Genomic DNA, 19,941 nt, shown 5'->3' with positions numbered 1-19,941 from the left:
CTTAGGTAGTAGGCTGTCAGTCTTAAAAACATCTTTAAAATAGTGGCTTCCTGGTGTCTTTGCCTAGAGCTTGAGGGCTTTCAACAGCTCCGTTTATTGCCTTTTAAAATGAGGTGTTTTATCCTGTTTGAGGACAACCTCAGACTGTTAATTTTGCCCCCTGGGACTATATGTTGACTTGCCTGTTGCTTTGGAATTCATAGCCTGGAAGCATCCGGATGTAAAAGATCACCTGGGGTTCCAGAGTCAAATCTGGACTTTATCCTGGATTTTAAAAAAAGGCTAGGACCAAATAAATAAATAAATAAATAGGTGTGTCTGTGGGGAGTACAGGGAGGGGTTCTTTCATAATTGGGTGGGTTCTAGAATTCTCTCCCTATTTATTTTTCTTACGTTGATGGTGATCATGCTAGTGATGAATTAATACAGCTAGCAAATATTTAATGTGGATTTACTCTTTGCCGAGCACTGTGCTAAATATTTCATGATCCGTGATAAATATTTCGTGATCCGTGATCTCATTTAATCTTTAGGACAGCTGTATAAAATACATACCGTTGTTATCACCCCCCCTACTTCTAATGATGGGGATACTGAAGTGGAGAGAGGTTAGCTCAAGTGAAATAGCAAGTAACAGCCAGTATGGGATTCAGGCATTGTGGGAAATCGGACTTCACTAATCCAAGCACAAAGTGCAATGCAGGTTGAAGACTCAGATGCCTGAAGGGCTAGGTGGGCAGGGTACAGAGTGAAGCACACCTGTAGCATACAGAATGGTGGGACTGTGGCCAAGCAGAGGGCGCAGCCCTTGTCACTTAAGTCCTATATGTTGTAATTGTTGCCAGGCTCAAATTCAAGTCCAGTGGTATTAGGTTTTTTTCAAGTGCTAATAGTAATCAGTATTTTCACGTGAAATATGTTGATGTTTAAATGGTGTTAACACATTCAAACATTTAAATAAAGCCATCTGGGTCAAATAAAATTTCAGATTGTAAGCAGAGTTTTTACTCTGGTTGGTTTACTGCTGCATGTAAGCATCTGGAACAGCGCTTGGCACACGGTAGGCTTAAGTGAATGTTTGTCGAGTAGATGAGCGAAGGCATTACAATCTCAGGCTGCCAGCGTTCAACCTCTGCTCTACTACTTTCCCCAACTACCTTGTAGGTCCCTTTGCTATTAGTAGATGAACGAAGGAATATTTGTAGATTGCATTACAATCTCAGGCTGCCAGCGTTCAACCTCTGCTCTACTACTTTCCCCAACTACCTTGTAGGTCCCTTTGCTATTTATCCTGTCCCAGACCAGACCATCTTTCAGCTGTATAAACATACAGATCACACTTCTCCCAAGATTATAAAATCCCTTTAGTTTGAGTTTTGACCAGGATTCTTGGCGGGTGTTTTGTTTGTTTGTTTAATTGCAGTAGAAAATTATATAAAATGTTCCATCTTAACCATTTTTAAGTGTACAGTTTTTATAGTGCTAAGTATATTTGGGTGGTTGTGCAACAGAGCTCCAGAACTTTTCCCTTGCAAAACTGAAACTCTATACCCAGTAAACATCAACTCTCCATTTCTTCCTACCCTCAGTCCCTTAGAACCACCATCCTACTTTCTATTTCTAAGAATCCGATGACTTGAGATCCCTCATATAAGTGGAATGGTACAGTATTTGTCCTTTTGTAACTAGCTTTTTGTGTCAGTTGTACCCAACGGTTTTAATTTTAGTATGTATGTTTCCCAAGGAGAGGTGGCCTGCCAAATCATGTAAGACCATGCAGGTAAGCACCAAGGTCAGTCAGGAGGCCAGGGAGTGAGGGCAAACCTGGGCCAGAGACTTTATTAAGTGTTTATTTGAAAAGTTGAGGCAGGACATGGTAGGTCACTAAGAATTGGCCATCCTGAGTGAGTCTGGTGGGCTCTGGAATATATAGTTGTACTTCAGTATCTATAGGGAATTAGTTCTAGGACCTCCTAAGGATGCCAAAATACTAGTCCCTTAAAAAAGATGGTGCAGTATTAGCATATAACCTACGCACATCCTCCATACACTTTAAATCTGGATTCCTTACAGTGCCTAATACAGTATAAATGGTATGTAAATAGTTGTGTTAGTGTGTGTGTGTGTTTAGTTTTTTGCCATGAGGCACGTGCACTCAATGGAGAGAGACAGAGAAGGAAAATGAGAAACCATTCTCCAGGAGGATGTCCAGACCACACTCCTTTCTACTCCATTCTTCTCTTGGGATTCTGGGCATGCATGCACACATGCCCAGTGTGATTTTCAACCCACTAGGTCTAGGACACAAACCATAGTCAGCTATGTGAGAATCTAGCCAGCCTCCATTATATATATATTTTTAAAATGTGTGTGTGTATGATTATTATTCTTATTATTATTTAGTGTCTTAACCACCACATCACCTCCTGGCCCCTAAAAATTGTATTTTTTATTGTTGTTTTTTTGTTTTTATTTTTCAATCCACCGTTGAATCTGTAGAAGTGGAGGGCCTACTGTACTTGTTTGCTACCCAGTACTGGATTGATTTAGGGCAAGAAAAACATTGACTTGGTGCGTGAGTTTGATAAAGGAGATGGCTGAGGATATGGGATCTGAACTGGTCTCATGTGGAAGATTTGCTGAAAGAGGAGCCAGGGCCCTTAGCTATCTCTAATAATTGACTACCCTGGTTGGGTATGTCTGTTCCCAAACAACCAGACCACAAATGTCAAAGCATCAAGAATGCAGAAAATAGGGACCAGCAGATGGTGTAATGGTTTTGTCACTGGATTCCCATGTAGTGAGCAGTGGTTCAAGTCCTGAATCTAGTAGCTTAAAACTCATACCAGCGTGTGTGTGTGTGCATGCCCAAAATTTCAAGAGGAGGGTGGAGGAGAAGGAATTGTGGCATGGCCATCTCCCTTGGGGGATGAGTTCTCAATTTCTGTTTCTTCGGTTGGTGAATAGGCCCTATAGCAAAAACTCCCTAAAAAAGAATGTAGAAAATAAGAAAATGTAGCTACTGTAGTTTGCCCTGTGAAGAATGGTTGCCAAGTATAGGATATAAGAAAGTATAGAACACTTATTTCATTCAGCATAATGTCCTTAAGGCTCATTCATGTTGTAGCATGCGATAGGAGTTCCTTTCTTTTTAGAGCTGAATAATATTCCCGTGTGTGTGTGTGTGTGTGTGAGAGAGAGAGTGAGTGATTGTGTTTACCCATTTATCCATTGATGGACACTTGAGTTGTTTCTACCTTTTGCCCATTGTGAATAATGCTACTATGAACACAGGTGTGTATATACATCTTTGAGACTCTGTTTTCAATTCTTTGGGATATAATAGATGGAGAATCCCTGGATCCTAAAGTCATTCTATTTTTAACTTTTTAAGGAATTGCCATGTTCTTTTCCTTAGCAACTGCAGCATTCTATAGTTCCATCAATAGTACACTAAAGTTCTCATTTCCCCATATCTTTGCCAACACTTGTTTTCTTTCTTTTTTCTTTCTTTCTTTCTTTTTTTTTTTGAGAGGGTTTTGTTTTTTTCGTGCACTTGCCAGAAAGAGAGAGACAGAGAGATAGAAAGCAAGAAATCACCCCCCCAGGGGGGATGGCCACGCCACAATCCCTTCTCCTCCATTCTCCTCTCAGGATCTTGGGCACGCATGCACATGCGCCCAGCGTGAGTTTAAGCCACCGGGTCTGGGACTCAAATTGCGGTCGACTACATGGGAGTTCAGCAACGTAGCTATTATGCTAACTGCTGGTCCCAATACTTGTTTTCTGTTTTTGTTTTATAGTGGCCATTGTGTGAGGTGGTTTGGGGTATGTAGTTGTCTCTGATATCTGTGGGGAATGACTATACACCCCATTTGATTTCCTTTTCTTTGATGATTAGTGATGTTGAGAATGTTTTTTTAAAAAGATTAATTTTATTTATTGTTTTTATTATTATTTAATTTGCATGCTTACCAGAGCGAGTAAGTAAGCTACCAGGTCTGAACTCAAACCATGGTGAGCCATGTGGGAGTCCAGTGTCTTACTCATCATTTCACTTGCTGGCCTCTGTGTTTATTGACTACTCTTTTGTATTTTATAACTTAGTAGCTTTAACTCGGTAGATTTTCAAAGTTGTAAAATGTATTTTTTAATTATTACCTTGGTGTAGTATGGGAAGATCTTCTCAAGGTGATCTTATTATTATACAGAATGGCAAAAGTTTATCCAGCCAGTCTGACTTGAGTCATTAAAGAATCAGAGTGGGGCCAGCCAGATGGCAGGTGGTTTTAGATGGCTGGATCTTACGTGGCCAACTGTGTGGTTTGAGTCCTGAACACAGTGGCTTGAAAGATGCCAAGTACGTATGTGTACATGCTCAGAATCCTGAGAGGAGAGTGGAGGAAAAGAGACTGTGGGGTGTTCTTTCCCCCCAACCCCACCCCAGGAGTGGGGGTTCTCACTTCCCATCTCTTTTTCCTCCTCCCCACCTCTCTTCCTCTCCATCTTTCCCTGGCAAGCACAGACACCCTATAGCAAAATGAAATAAAAACTGGAGAGTAAAGCTGAGAATCCTGGCCTCTGCCTTTAACTACTTGGGTAGCAGATTATTCATTCACAGAGGACCTACTGTGTGCCAGGCAAGCTTTAGATCCATCCAGGACAAGCAGGGACATCCTGAGAGGATCTCTAGCTATTTGTCCCATGTAGAGAAGTCACTTTATGTCCTGAGAGTGCTTTGTGTGACTCTGATTATGTTTTTTAGACAAGTTTATGGAGGGCAAATAAGATAAACAAGTTTAAATCACTGTGAACTTTAATAAAGTTGAACCATCTGACAGTGGCAGAGGTTACTGTATTTAGATAGAATTGATAAACTAAAGTGGCCATATAGGAAAAGTAAATAAATGATCTTTGATTTAGAATTTATTACTTCATCATTATTTGATACTGACCAGAAAATAGGTCGAATAAACCTAGAAAGTAATGTCTCAAACCCTCCAATCCTGGAGAAGAATAAATTAAATTCTGTGACAGCTAATTTGTAGTTTCAGAGTTAAAAGGTTTTAGATACATATATCTTTTGAAATTTTCATTCTAGGATTTAATCTAGGATGAACTCCCTACTTACTCATGATTAATTTTAAAAAGATATATATGTAGAGGTCTTGACTTCTGAGATGTCATTTACTGATAAAGCCTTGATGTGGGATTAACCATCTGCAGCCTTAGGGATGAGAGGCATTTCTGCCTTTCTGGTTTGCAGGGCTGTGAAGGATACGTATTGGGGTTGTTGGAAAACTTAGGAGGTGTTTTTCTATGCACATATATGTTATGGTTCTTCCAGTGACCCAGTATATGTGTGTGTGTGTGTGTGTGTATGTGTGTGTATGTGTATGTGCTTTGGGGTGGGGTAGTTGTTAGCCAGTTGGTTAATAGTTAACTCTTGCAGCATACCAGACATACACTTAATCTTTGATGAGACTCGCTGCTCAGAATGAATAATGGTTAACCATTCCTTAACTAAGACCATATCCTTTCCATGTTTTTTTTTTTCTCTTTTAAATATGTGGGACCATGAAGTTTTTCTTCTCTTTTACTAATACATTTACATAGTAGAGAAGTTTTATGACTCACTTCTTGCAAAGAAAGCAGGTGAAATCCATGAATAGTTTGCAGTCATTTAGAAACTATTAAAATGATTGGGGATGAGATTTCATTTAACCTGATCACAGCTGTGTAGCTAGAGATCAGCATAAACTGGTCCTTTCCTCAGTACCAAACAAGGAGAAGGAGGAGGAGAAGAAAAATCCCAAATGAAAAACAGCAGAGCTCCTGTTAACAGATGTCTTCTTTTATCTCCTATGCTACATGTGACATTCAGAGGAGTCTCATTTATGGGGACCAGTTGTCGGGACTGGGAAAAGATAAAAAATAAAAATAAACAAAAGGAACAAAGAAAAATTTGAGGTCTCTCTCTCCCCCCACAGGAGTTGCTTTGGGCCACACGTGTGTCAGTGGCTCTGGGCTGACTCCTTGGAGAACCACTTACTTCCCTGGTTAACCAGCACTGGTTACCTGGCAGAGCCACCGCCACCCAGAGGCGGTTTCACACTTGTCATTTATTGCATCCAGCTAAAGCTTTTAGTTTTCTAATCTGTTTTAAAAACATTCTATAAGCAATTAGAAGTAGTCTTTGTATTAAGAGAAAAAAAAAAAAAACAGCTTGGCTAAAAATTGGGTTTTGCCAGTTCTGAGAAGTTTGTGATAAATGGTGTTAATGAATCTACGCTTGTTATCAGGGTCCTGGCTTCCTTTCCTTTTCGTAATCTAAGGAATTGTCCTTGGTTTCCTTCCTTCCCAGGCCTCTGCTGTCCAGGCCCAGGGTGCGTGGTTCACATAGCCAGTGTATCTCTACCTCTGTGTCTGTGCTTGATTCGCCACTAACTTCACTGCAAAGCTCTTCCCACTGATAGTTCAGTTCAAGCTGGAATGTTTCTTGCTCATTGCAAACTCTTAAGCTAATTCTCCCCCCCCCCCATAGAGAGTGTGCACTCACCAGAGAGACAGAGTGTGGCAGAGACAGAAGGCAAGAAATTACCCCCCAGGGGGGATGGTCACACTACAGTCCCTTCTCCTACATTATCCACTCAGGATTTTGGGCACACATGCACACATGCCCAGTGTGGGTTTTAAGCCACCAGATCCGGGACTGGAACTGCAGTTGGCTATGTGGGAGTCCAGCGACATAACCATTACGCCATCTGCTGGTCCCACAGACTCCTAAGTTAAAAAAAATAATAAATAAATAAAAAGATTGGACGCTTTCCTTTGTAGCCAAGTTTCTTGAGAAAATTCCAGAGCTGGCTTCATTTCCTATTTGGTCCTCAGCTCTGTGCCCCCAGGCTGACAACCCCTCAGTTTCTGGACACACTCTTGCCAGGGGGCCAGCTGGCTGGCCATCTCCTAAGGGCCGAGCACAGCTGTGAGGTCCTAGGGCATGTTTCTCAGTCCTTATCTTATCTGACCTATCTTTGGAATTTGACACCAACTACATCCTCTTCCTTGAAGCATTACCATCTTGAGTCTTTCTGATAGTTCTCCTGCTTCCCTGGGGGTTCTCATCACTGTTATTTGAGGCTTCTCCTCCTGTAGGTCACCACTGACCTTAGGCTTCATCCAGCATCCTCCCCTCTGCCATCTGTCACTCTCTTTTCTCAGGGGGTGTTCTCAGCCATACCCACAATTGCCACTTCAGACTCTTCTGATGCTTTTGCCTTAGGGCATGTGCACTTGGGGAGGGGCAGGGGCAGTGAGAGGCAGAAATAGTGAGAGGGAAAGTGAAACATCACCCCCCACCCCCAGAATGGCCATGCCATAATTCCTTCTCTTCCATTCTCCTCCTGGGACCTTTAACAAGCACGTGCATGTGCGTGTGCGCGCGCGCGCGCACACACACACACACACACACACACCCCCGCTCGGCGTGCTTTTCAAGCCACTGGGTCCAGGACTCAAACCACTATCAACTATGTGGAAGTCCAGTGACATAACTGCTATGCCACCTGCTGGCCCTTGTTTTTTCTTTGAGGTCCTCAAATTCCAACTGTGTCCTTAGATATTTCCATGTGATTGGCTGCAAGTATCTTAAAGACAGAATGTGACCAACCTGTGCTTTCTCTTATATTCCCAATGATGGTGAAGGTTTCTCCTCTGATGGAGTTAAATAGCCAAGGCTTCTCATTCTCCTTCCCTTAGTGCAATAAGCTCCAAGTCTTTTTCTTTAACTATAAGTAAATTTTTCCTAGTCTAAACCCGTCCTGCTTGTTCTTCAGTTCCAGTATGCATCTTGAAGTTTCCCCAGAATTTTGGACTTACCCCCCTCTTCTAGGATTGGTCACTCCATACTGGAGTGTAGCTATGGCTGGCAACAGGCCTTATTCGCTGTTTTCCCAGGGCCTAGCAGGAGGGCGCCACAGGAGCTATGTCAGTTCCTGAAATTGTCTTCATGCTATTCCATGGCCAATGGGTATGTGTCCTCAACTTCCAGAGGTAGGCCCAGAATATCAGTTTGTGGCCTCTTTGGGCCAGAAAGCCCTGTTCCTGGTCCCTGTCATTAGTGTGACTGCTTCGAGTTGGAAGTGACATTCATGGGAGGGTGACTGAGGTGACAGCTGCAGTACAGCAGGACAAGCACAGACTTTCAGGATTTTGTTGTAAGATTAGGGGAGAATGAGGCATCAGAAGCACCCGCTGTGGGTGGGTATTCAGCATGCCGTGTGTCTGGGGCAGCTGCCCATTACCAGGGGCTGTGCCAGGTGTTTAGGTGCAGCCATGACAGAAAGATTCCCTGTTGGGCTACATGGTCACTGCAGGTCCCCTTCCTGTTGTATTTCCTACTCTTCAAGTGCAGCGTAAAGGGTCTTTGCAGATGTGGAACCTTGGGGATTCATTGGCAATTCCTTTATGTTCTGTAATGTAAGTTGAAAAACTTTTTAAAGTTTTTCTGTTAGGTTGACAAGAAGGTCATGATGTATTTTTCTCAGTTTTTTTCTATGCAAAAATGTGTCATGACTTTTGTGACAAACTATAGATTAATTTAAAAAGAATTTTATTTTAAAATTTACTATAGGACATGTGTACTTGCTAGAGAGACAGAGAGAGGGAAAATGGCCATCTACCCCTGGAGGATGGGCCATGCCACAATCCTTCCTCTCCTGTTCTCTTCTCAGGATTTTGAACATGTATGCACATGTGCCTGAGGTTTTTCTCAAGCTGCCAGGTTTGAGACTTGAATTGCACAGTCAACCACATGGGGTCCAACAACCTCAGCCACCATGCTACTGGCTGGCCCTAATTTTTTTTTTTTTTTCCTTAATTTATGTGTGCTTATGTGTTGGAGAAAGGGAGGGAGAAAGGGAGAAGCACCTTTCTCAGGGTCTTATCGCACTGTGATTTGCTTCCTCCCAGTCCTTCAGCCTGTTGGATCTTGAGTATTTGTGCATTTTCGTGGTGTGTTTCAGGTGCACTAGGCCAGAGAATTGAATCCCAGTCACTGTGTGGGAGGCAGCTTCTCTTGACCAGTGCAATACTGCTGTCACAGTCCACCCCCATCACCTTCCAGGCTAGGATCAAGGGGTGCCTGGCTTATTCAGGTTGAGCAGGCCCAGAACCTGGGGCTTCCTACATGGCTACAGCCTTAGGCAACAGTGCCTCACCACCTGGGCCTTTGTGGCTGGGCCATTAGCAGCATCCTCACACCATGTCCTAGTTCTACAGGAAAGGTAAAACGTTGAAAAAACATACCTGAGTTTCCTGGGTATTTCTTACAGTTATTGATAACAAGATAGCTCTGTGAACAAAATAGTTCAAGTCCCAGAAGCCATCATTGCTATAGGCTTCTTGTTACTAAGTGTGGGAGCTCAGAGACTCACCTTTGATCTAAAATACATAAACAAAAAGAGGCAGACCTTATTTAAGTAGATGATGTCAGCTATGTTTGTTGCTGAACAGATAGAAACATTTTATGTGCAGATAAAAGTAAAAATGAGTCATACTATTGCTGATGTTAGTCTGTGCTCTTCCTGCAGCTAGGTGTGTCATATGATTTCTCCTAATTGCACAGACTGGTTGTTCATTGACCAACGTAATAGTGGAATGACAAGACCACTTATTTAAGGGCTGCACTTTGCTTTGAGAATGGGAACAAGGAATCCCAGGGGAATTGACTGAACCGTAACCATCCTGTGCCGGAATTTGAAGTGAAATTGAATGCTTTGTTTTGATTTTTTGTGTTTCTTAAACTCTAGTTTGGAAGCTTATTTTGCCTTGCAATATGTACCTACATATTGGAGATAAGAATGGAAGGAGGGTGGAGGGTAGCTGAACTTCCATCATGGCTGTGGTCTCTTCCTGTGTTTAAATAAGATGTCCTCATTACGGAGCCACTTTACAAAGTCAGTCTGTCCCCGTTCCAACTCCAATACTCAACATATGTTTAGGTCGGGTTACCACCTATATGTTATTAGAGATTATTTTAAAGATATAATGCGTTAGTTTGTGTAGTATTTCGAAGAGCGGCCGTCAGGGCCAGCAGGTGGTGTAGTGCTTAAGGCATTGGACTCCCACATGGCCGAGTTTGAGTCCCGGACTCAGTGGCTTGAAAATCACACAGGGCGTGTGTACAGGATCTCAACATGCCACAATCCACCCCCATTGCCTTCCAGGCTAGGATCATGGGGGATGCCTTACCTATTCAGGTTGAGCCAGATCCTGAACCTGGGGCCTTCCTATATGGCTCCAGCCTTAGGGAGCTGTGCCCCACCACCTTGTCCAGAATCCTGAGAGGAGAATGGAGGGGAGGAGATTGTGGTATGTCCATCCACCTAGTGAGTGATTTCTCACTTTCCTTCTGTTTCTTCTCTGACAAGCACGTGTGCCCTCTGACAAAAATCTGTGGAGGGGTAAAAAAGAAAAGAATAGTGGCAGGCAGTCATAGTAAACACCAAAACATGTTTACCATTTTATTATTATTGTTTCTTTTTAAAAATTTATGAGCGAGACAGGACAGAGAGAGACAGAGAGATGGCACTCCCAACAGGGCCTTGATAACTCAATCCACCTCCAGCCTCAACCAGTCCTGGCTCATAGGTGCATTAATGCTGGTGTACTCAGGGAAGCTCTGGACGAAAAATCTAGAACTTTCTCATATGGGTCAGCCTTGCAGAGTGTTGTATCTTACTGCCGTGCTAACGGCTGGCCCCTTATTGTGTAATTTTAACAAAATTGTATTTAAATTTACTTCTGGCAGTAGATACTATCATAATATTCAAAATTTAAATTTAAGAATCCCCCAATTTTTCTGTGTTTTGTTAGTTTTTAAACTTTGCTGTAGGGCATGTACATGGAGTGGTTGAAAGGGGAGAAAGGGAAAGTGAGAAAGCATCCTTCAGAGGGGTTGGCCACCCCACAGTCCCTTCTTCTTTCTCCTCTCAGGATTTTATGTATGTATGTTCACAAAGTGCTCCTGGTTTGATTTTCAAGCTGCCTGGTCCAGGATTTGAACAATTCAATAGGCCATATGGAATCCAACTACCCTAACTACCATGCCAGTGGCTGGCCCTCCCCCAACTCTTTTGGTTGAAATTTTCTTTTGAGATGCTTCAACTAGTTTTGCAGGGTTAGGCTGGTACTATAGGTTTTTTAAATGATAGACTTCAGTAACTTCTTAATTGTTCTGTCATCTTTAAAAAAACGGAAATCTGATTATATTATGCAAATAATTGTGTAACAAAGGAAACATTGTTTCACTTATGTGTTCTGTATTTGTTTCTGGGGTATTATTATTTTTAGTGTTATTGTGCATGTTTTATTATAGAACACTTTTACATAATCAAATCACACTTTGTTGTGATAATTTCTTCCAGTTCTTCAGCAGATGCTCTGTTTCTTCCGAAGCTTACATTACAATGTCTGTATTTTTCCTTAACTTTTAAATGAAAAAAAGTGCTTAGTTAAAATTACAATTACTTTTGAAGGCCCTCTCTGAATTTGCACTATTTGCATATGTTTTTCTGTTTAATCCTTGTTACTCTATAAGCTCTGTTGTAGGATACTATGACTTATCTTGTCCATGGAAGAACAATGTTATCAAATGGGATATCATTTGCCTGGCCACTAAAGAATGGACTGAATGGAATATAGGTTTCTGTGATGACAAATTCCAGACTCTTGATCACCATGTTAAAAATTTTTCAAGAGAGTCAGCAGGTAGCTTGTTGGTTAAGGCGTGATCCCAGACCCAGCGGCTTGAAAATCACACTAAGTGTGTACTCGTGCATGCTCGAAATCCTGGGGGGAGAATGGAGAAGGGATGGCAGCGTGATTTTCCATTTTCCTTTTCTCTGTCTCCAGCAAATGCATACACCCTATGACTAAAACATTAAAAACAAAAACAAAACACCTCTGCAAAATAATTCTCACTAACTTCAGCAAGAAGCAAGATAATGGAATAGGAGGTTCCAATCCTGGTCCTGGTCCATTGCCTCCTCCCCACTATCAAAGTACCTGTTCAGTAACCATCCATGGATGAAAAATATGAGAGCTCTGGAATCCAGTTCTGTATATTAAATATGTACAACTTTTTAAATGTCAACTATATCTCATAAAGTGCTGTTGAGTAACTGTTGGAATTGAGTGTATGGCATATAAAATGAATTTAATAAGACCATTTTCTCTGTACTAATACTGATTTGTTTCCTTAACAAATGCTTCCTGAGATCCTTTATGTTCCAAATGCAGTGTTAGGTAGAAATTCAACAGCAGTAAGATGGACTTCGGGTTACTTCTTAAAGAATTTATAGTCTAGGGACCAGCAGTTAATATAATGGCTATATCGCTGGACTCCCATGTAGTCGACCACAGTTCGAGTCCCAGACCCAGTGGCTTAAACTCACGCCAGGTGCGTGTGTGTGCATGCCCAAAATCCTGAGAGGAGAATGGAGGAGAAGGGATTGCAGCATGACCATCCCCCTGGGGGGTGATTTTTTGCTTTCTGTCTCTCTGTCTGTCTCTGTCTGGCAAGTGCATGCACCCTATAGCAAAAAACAACAACAACAACAACAAAAAACAAAAAAAAACCTCTAAAAAAAAGAATAAAATAAATTTACAAAAAAGAATTTATAGCTTACTTGTTCTGAGAATTTTCTTTTGTGTGTGTGTGTGTATGATCTGCCAGAGGGTGTGATTGTCAGAGAGAGGGAAAAAAATAGGAAGGAAAAGTGAAAAAGCACCCTCCATGGGGGATGGCTGTGCTGCAATTCCTTCTCCTCTGTTTCTTTTTTCAGGATTTTTGGGCACCCACTTACATATGCCCAGTGTACTTTTCAAGCCACCAGATCTGGGACTTAAACCATCAGTCGGCCATGTGGGATCGAGCTAACTTAATCACCACACCACTGGCTAGTCCTCAGAGAATTCTTACTGTGTTTTAATTAAGTTTTCTGTTTCTAACCAGCTCTCATATAGCTTAATAATAGTCACACTATACTGTTATCAAAATATGAAACAGAAGTTTGGCATTTTTACTCTGTTTTACTAGATGAATTTAATTATTTGCCATGTTATTCCTTGAATGTTGGTGTTTACTTAAAACTGTACAGCACATCAATTTAAAATATGTTTAAGGGTGGGGAGGGTTGGGGGAGAGGCAGAGAGCAACTCTAGCCTGGGCCCTGCCATGCTACAGTCCTCCCCCTCAGCCTTCCAGCCAGCCAGGATCATGGGCATGACCATGGGCATGACCATGGGCATGCCCTGCGTGTTCAGGTGGATCTGGAGTCTGAATCCTGGTCTCCAGGATCATGGAGGGATTGATGCCCTCCTGCCTGCACCAGCATGACTGGGCCTCTAACACAGTTTTATTCTTACTGCCTTTAGTTTTTTTAGGCCACTATTGAATATGTTGAATCCTCTAATCATCAATGCTGAACATAATTTTGAATAGTTATGAATAATTACCAAATACCAGATATTTTAAAATCTTTCCTCTAATGTTCACAACCATCCTTCTGAATTAATTTGCCTTTTCTTCCTACTAATAATGAGAGACTTGAGGTTCCACATGCCCACAGATGCTGTTCTAGGGTAGTCATCTGCTACTTTGAGATTTCTTTCAAATGTTTTAATAAAGACGTTAGGTAGACTGTAAAAAAATTATATTCTTATTCCCACTTGTCATAGCCAAGGTCCCTTTTGGCCCTTAAAATTCTGGTGGAAACTGGCCAGTTACTTCCGTCTGCCCCTCAGTGGTTCTAAAACCTTAGGATGTTGTACTTTTTTGGGGGGAGGGGAGTGGTGATTTTTGCTCTAGGGCATGTTCACTTGCCAGAGAGACAGAGAGGGACGGAGAGAAGAAATGAGAATTCACCTCCCAGGGAGGGAAGGCCACACTGCAATCCTTTCTTTATTCTTCTCTCAGAATTTTGGTCATATATACACATATGCAGAGCATGTTTCAAGCTGCCAGGCCCAGGACTCGAACCAAGTCTAGCTCCTTCAACACTATGCCACCTACTTACTGGCCCTGGATGTTTTACCTCATAAGAGAGATTTCAGCACTTGACTCAGTAAACCAGTAGTGTCAAGTCACTGGTATTAGGAATAGTAAGAGTTGCCATTTAATGAATTGAAGGAGGAGGGTGTTAGTGACTTTGTTGCTGAAAGACTGACACTGATTATAAGAAGCCTCTCAAGTAGAGAGTTAAATCCTTATTGTGTGAAAGAACTTGGAAAGTTGGGGTGTTGAAACAAAATTTGAATTGGCATGGGGGTGTTATGGAGGAGATTGCACCATTGGCTGGGAAGAGGGCAGAGCTCATGCTTCTTCCAGCTGGGAATCTGTAACCTGAGTTCATGTCCCAGGAGGCACCGATTATTTCTCAATATCTTTGATAATTGCCACAGATATGTCGCTAAGTGCCTGTGGGAATGTGTTACTTATTTGGGAAACATTCTGCAGAGAACTTTAATTTGGGGGCACGTACTCACTGATCCCTTAGCAGCAAATATAAAGCCAAAATGCCATGGACTGGAACTGTGATCCCTTGTCTAGAATGAGGAAATATCACACACCAGGAGCTGCCAGGAGGACTGCAGGTAGAACTGTTTGCCCTTTTCCCTGCCTTGGGTGACTGGTACAGAATGTGGTGAGGGGCAGGAGTTCTTGCAGAAAATGTAATGGCTTTTGAAGTTGCGTTTCCGGTATTGTGAAGAGTGTTTCTTTATTCAAGACATAAAACAAAACTGAATATTATTTTCTTTTTAGGAATTGTCTCGTGCAGTTTTTCCCTCATAGACTTTTTTTTTTTTTTTTTTTTTTTGGGATTGTGCTGGTGAGTTTTTCCCTCATAGGCTTTTTTTTTTTTTTTTTTTTAAGAGAGATTTTTGTTATAGGGCACATGAGCTTGCTGGAGAGAAAGAGAAACAAAGAGACAGCAAGAAATGGGGAACGGCCATGCTACAATCCTTTCTCTTCCATTCTCCTCTTAGGCATGTACACACATGCGCCTGGCATTAGTGTTAAGCTGCCAGGTCTGGGACTCGAACCATGGTTGACTGTGTGGGAGTCCATCAGCCTAACCATTACACCATCTGCTGGTCCCCTCATAGGTCATTTTTAAAAACAGTATACTTAAGTTAGAAATAATATAATTTTATGGAGAGTTTGACAGCTTAATCATGTTTTAAAAAAAGATAGCTTTGTGAACTTTGGCAGACTTTCTAAATTCACATAAATGGATAATTTTACTATGCACAATATTGGCTTTGAAGGGTTTTTTTGAGAGTGTAGATTAAATGCATTTAAAATTTAAATTGCATTTATTTTTGAATGGATGAAAGATGAACATGACAAGTTTACACAGTTAAGTCTTCATTGCGTTCCTGTTCTGTAGCCTCAATATTCTGCTTCTAGAGGGCAATTGTAATAGTTTTTAACATGTTCTTCAGAGATATTTTGTACATATTCAACCGTATATATCCCTGCCCTCTTTTTCCACACATACTCTTTACTGATCATTCTTTCTACTGATCTGTATTGTTATGGTCATTATCCTGGAAACCATTAATTTCAGAATACATAGGACTTCCTCATTCATTTTTCTGCTATACGTACATACTGTCCATGGAATATATCCATGATAGCATTTTAAAGTTGTTTCTAGATTTTGCAATCACAAAGAATTTTTTCCACACATGCATGACTCTTAGAGTACATTCCTGTTAGTGGAATTGCTAGGTCAAAAGGTATGTGGATTTGTAACTTTAATAGATGTTGCCAAATTGCTTGCCGCAGAAATGTTTGCATTAGCAATATATTTTGGTGCCCTGTAGCCTGTAGGTCTTGAAGTCTTTTTCTTGGGAATGAGAATTTGAGAATTTTAATATTCTATATTAGATATGTAGTATGTAAGTGTATGCATATTTAGATATACTTCACTATGGATTTCTTATATTTCGTCTTTGGTAACAATATGAACCTCTTACTTAGAAGGTAGGCAATAACATGGTAATTTTTAAATATTGAAAGTGATCCATTTGAGAAACGATGAATAAGAAGGTAATCTGAGGAACTTTTGGTTTCACGTCCTCTCTTTTTCTCTTGTACGCTTCTGAATTTAAGATCAAACTCACTTCTACCTTTTTCCATGAAACCTGCTATAATTATTCTGGCTCTTGTTGATCTGGGGCACAGAGCCTATGCTTGATGATACGTCCTTATTAAAGTTAACCTGTGTGATGTTTGTGTGCCATGTCAGTAGAATCACAGTGTGGGGATGGGAAGAGAAGGAAAGGGTTTAAGTCTTGGCTTTGCCCAAGGATTTTTGTCTAGTTCTTCGAAAAGAAATAGTACCATTCAATACGTATTATTTTCTCATTTTATTTTTTTAGGTCTTCTCAAACATCTTAAGCATAACTCTTACTATTTTTTTCTGAATATAAAAGTAATGGTAATCATAAAGATAGAAAAATTTAAAAAGCAGAAAATGAAACTCATCCAGAACCTTACCAGCCATAGATAATTGCTACCATCATTTCTTTTATCCTTTTTGGAGGGTGTATGTGAATCTGTTAGGTTGTTGGGAAAGTCATGGCATATTTTTTTATGTGAAAATGTGTCATGACTTACCCACCAACCCAATATAATTAGTTGGGAGCAACATGCTAATGTTTTATATCCTCCTTTTTCACCCTATATGCAATTCACAGTTTGAGGTATGTTCTTCCAAAATTTTTCTTATGTCCATAATATGAAATGTAGAGAAAGTTTTGAAAAAAAAAAACACACACAAAATAAAAACACAATTGTACTAAGAATAATACTACACTTGCCTTTGTTACTCAGCGGTATATAGTAAGCTCCCTGTTACAGGAATGTATATAGATCAACTTTCATTTTTTTAAAGAGATTTTTCCTTAGGGCATATGCACTCAGCAGAGAGACAGAGACAGTGAGAAGGAAAGTGAGAAATCACTACCCCTCCTCCCAAGGGGATGGCCATGCCACAATCCTTTCTCTTCCATTCTCCTCCTGTAATATTGGGCATTCACACACAGATTCCTGGGCATGAGTTTCAAGCCACTGGGCCCAGGACTTGAACCATAGTTGGCTGTGCAGGAGTCTAGCAACAAGCGACATAACTGCTACTCCATTTGCTGGCCCCTCAACCTACTTCTTGAAACAAACAAAATGTGCACACCAGCTGTCTACTCATCTTCTGCACTGCACAGCCTGGCATTGGGATTGGTGACTCTGATGGCCAGCTGGGCTCTTCTTTCCATGATAGCCTTGTGGTTCTTGGAGGAAAGGTTGTGAGGGATCTCAGCACAGTAAGACTTATAACACATCAGCAGCACTTCCAGCTCCTTGATGTGTGAACCAGAAACTTCTGGAAACCACTGGATAGCATGTGCTTTGTTTTCTTGTTGCTCCTGTAACCAATGTTGGGCATCAAGATCTGGCCCTTGAATCGCCTCTGTACCCTGCTGTCAATACCTCTGGGTTTCCAGCAGTTATGCTTAATTTTGACATATTAGTCTGACTGGAGCTGGATGAACTTCATGGTCCTCTTTTTGACAACCTTGAACTTCATCAGAGGTCTGAGGGTGGCCATGATGGTAGGAGATGGCTACCATCTCCATAGGCAGTGCTGAGGAAGAGAGTTCAACCTACTTTTTATAAACATTTGCAACTTTGCTCAAGGTTCCAAAGGCTTTCAGCTTATCGCACTTTATCTGTTAAAAAATAGTGCACATGTGAACATTCTTTTACATAGATACGTGCAGGATCTTGTAGCATCGATTCTCAGAAATATAATTATTGGTTAAAGATAACCCACAGTTAAATTTTGACACATGCCTAATTTTTTTCTTAATGTTTTTCCTCTGTGTTTAATTTTTATAACCTCATCAGCCCTGGAAAATGATCTATTTCTTTATTTTTTTTCCTACTGATAAGTTAAAATAATGGAGGGCTGCCCTGGCCTGGGAGATCCCATGTGGCTGACCATGAGATTCATGTGCCAGACCCAGTAGCTTGAAAAACATGCCAGGTGAATGTACCCAAAATTCATGTACCCAGAATCTCAAAAGGAGAGAGAAATGAAGAAGCGGCTGAGGTATAACCATGCTCCTTGGGGGAGTGCTTTCTCACTGCCCCTTTCTCTTTTTCTTTCTCTGGTGAACACACATGCCCTCTGGCAAATGAAAGATTTATAAATGGCCTCTTACAAATGTTTAATTTGCATTTTGCCTTTTCATTAATGAAGTTAAACATCTTCCTATGCCTCTAACTTTATATCTTTTAGCTATAAATTGTCCATTTTCTTGATTATTAATATTTCTTTGATAACTCATTTTTGTTCATTACATATATTGCAAGTATTTTCTTTCAAGTTGTTTTCCTACTTGCTTCATGTTGTTTTTAGCCATACAGGGGTTTTAAATTATTTAATAAAATCTGTTATGGTTTTTGAGCTTTGGATTTTACTTAGCAAAGACTTCCAGACCTTTAGATTTGTAATGTATTTTCTTACATTTTCTTCTAGCATTTTTATAATTTTGTTTTCTTGCCAGCAAAGACTTAGCTAGATTGATTGCCTGATGAGTGAATTCTACTAGTACTTTTCCCTTGTCATTTCATTATGAAAACTAGTAGGGTTTTGTACAGGATTTTTTAAAGGTTTCTTTTATGACAGAGAGAGCATGTGAGAGACAAGTACCCTCAGTAGGATCTCACATGACAATCTCCTCCCCGAGCCTTCCCAGCCAGTCAGGATCATGGATTTGTGTGCCCGATGTGTACAGGTCAATTGAGAATTGTACCCGTGATCTTCCATGTGGATAGTACTATTTGAGCAGGATGTTACTAATGCAACACTGAATGAGGCCTATCCAGGATTTTCATGGTTTACCAAAGCAATTCTAGGTCAAGTTATAGATTAAGTGAAAACTGAATGATGAAAACTCACATGTTGTAAGTAAATCCTTCCTCAGGACTTCCTGAATCTCTCTCCAGCTGTCATTTAACTTCAAACCCTCCAAATAGTATTCTCTGGTCACCTTAGTGATCCTAGGACTTGGTGGGGTGGGGGGAATAATAAATGATATATAGATGTCATCATATCAGTTCTGCTTTTATCTGCAATGTAACATCTGTAAGGTGTTACTTAAATGAAGAAACATGGTGTGGAGGTTGGGGCAACTGGATCCCACATGGCTGACTGCATGGTTCAGGTCCCCAACCCAGTGGCTTGAAAATCACTCCAAGTACATGTGAGTGCATCCCTAAAATCTCAAGAGGAAAATGGAAGAGAAGGGACTGCAACATGGTCATACCCCTCCACCCCAGGTGGGTGTTATTTCTCACTTTTTTTCTCCCTCTGTCTTTCACTTTCTTGTGAACCCCCAAACCTAAAGATTTAAAAAAAGGAACAAATAGAAAACCAATGGGCTGCTAATCAATTTGGAATTTTGAGAGTAGGACAAGTAACCCCCTGAGGATTTTCAGTGACTTGGTATTGGCCCCATGTGCAGTCAGTATGCAGTGGAACTGGAATTCCTTGCCTCGAGGGCCTGGGCTGAGCTCCCTTGGCAGGGCCTGGCGAAGCAGCACTCTATGTCCAGGCCTATCCTGTTACAGTTATGAAGTATGTTCCGTAGTTTGACCTTTTGCCCTAGAACACTTTGCACACTATTATTCCCCATTTCCTCTTGGATACCTTTCTCATCTGTTCACTGAATCTAGTTATGCAAAAGCCATAAATAATGTAGAGTATAAATATTTTTGTTAAGGACTTCAGTGTATTTCTAAATCTGTAAGTACCAAACTGAAATGGAAAATTACTAAGCATGTTACAGTCTCAAAACCAGGAACGCCAGGAG

At 40.9% G+C, this 19,941-nt stretch overlaps 1 protein-coding gene and 1 pseudogene across 1 annotated transcript in view; one reads left to right on the top strand and one right to left on the bottom strand.

Moving 5' to 3' along the window:
• PTPN14 (protein tyrosine phosphatase non-receptor type 14) overlaps window positions 1–19,941 on the top strand; it is a 206,881-nt gene that overhangs the window by 41,185 nt on the left and 145,755 nt on the right. The gene's annotated exons all lie outside the window — the stretch shown is intronic.
• Window positions 17,266–17,672, bottom strand: LOC106735655 (60S ribosomal protein L32 pseudogene; annotated as a pseudogene).

The sequence above is a fragment of the Tupaia chinensis genome, unplaced genomic scaffold (assembly GCF_000334495.1).
Source record: "Tupaia chinensis unplaced genomic scaffold, TupChi_1.0 Scaffold000473_1, whole genome shotgun sequence".
In the NCBI taxonomy this organism is placed as follows: domain Eukaryota; kingdom Metazoa; phylum Chordata; class Mammalia; order Scandentia; family Tupaiidae; genus Tupaia; species Tupaia belangeri.
Note: the sequence above shows the minus strand (reverse complement) of the source record. Positions and strands in the feature narration are given on the sequence as shown.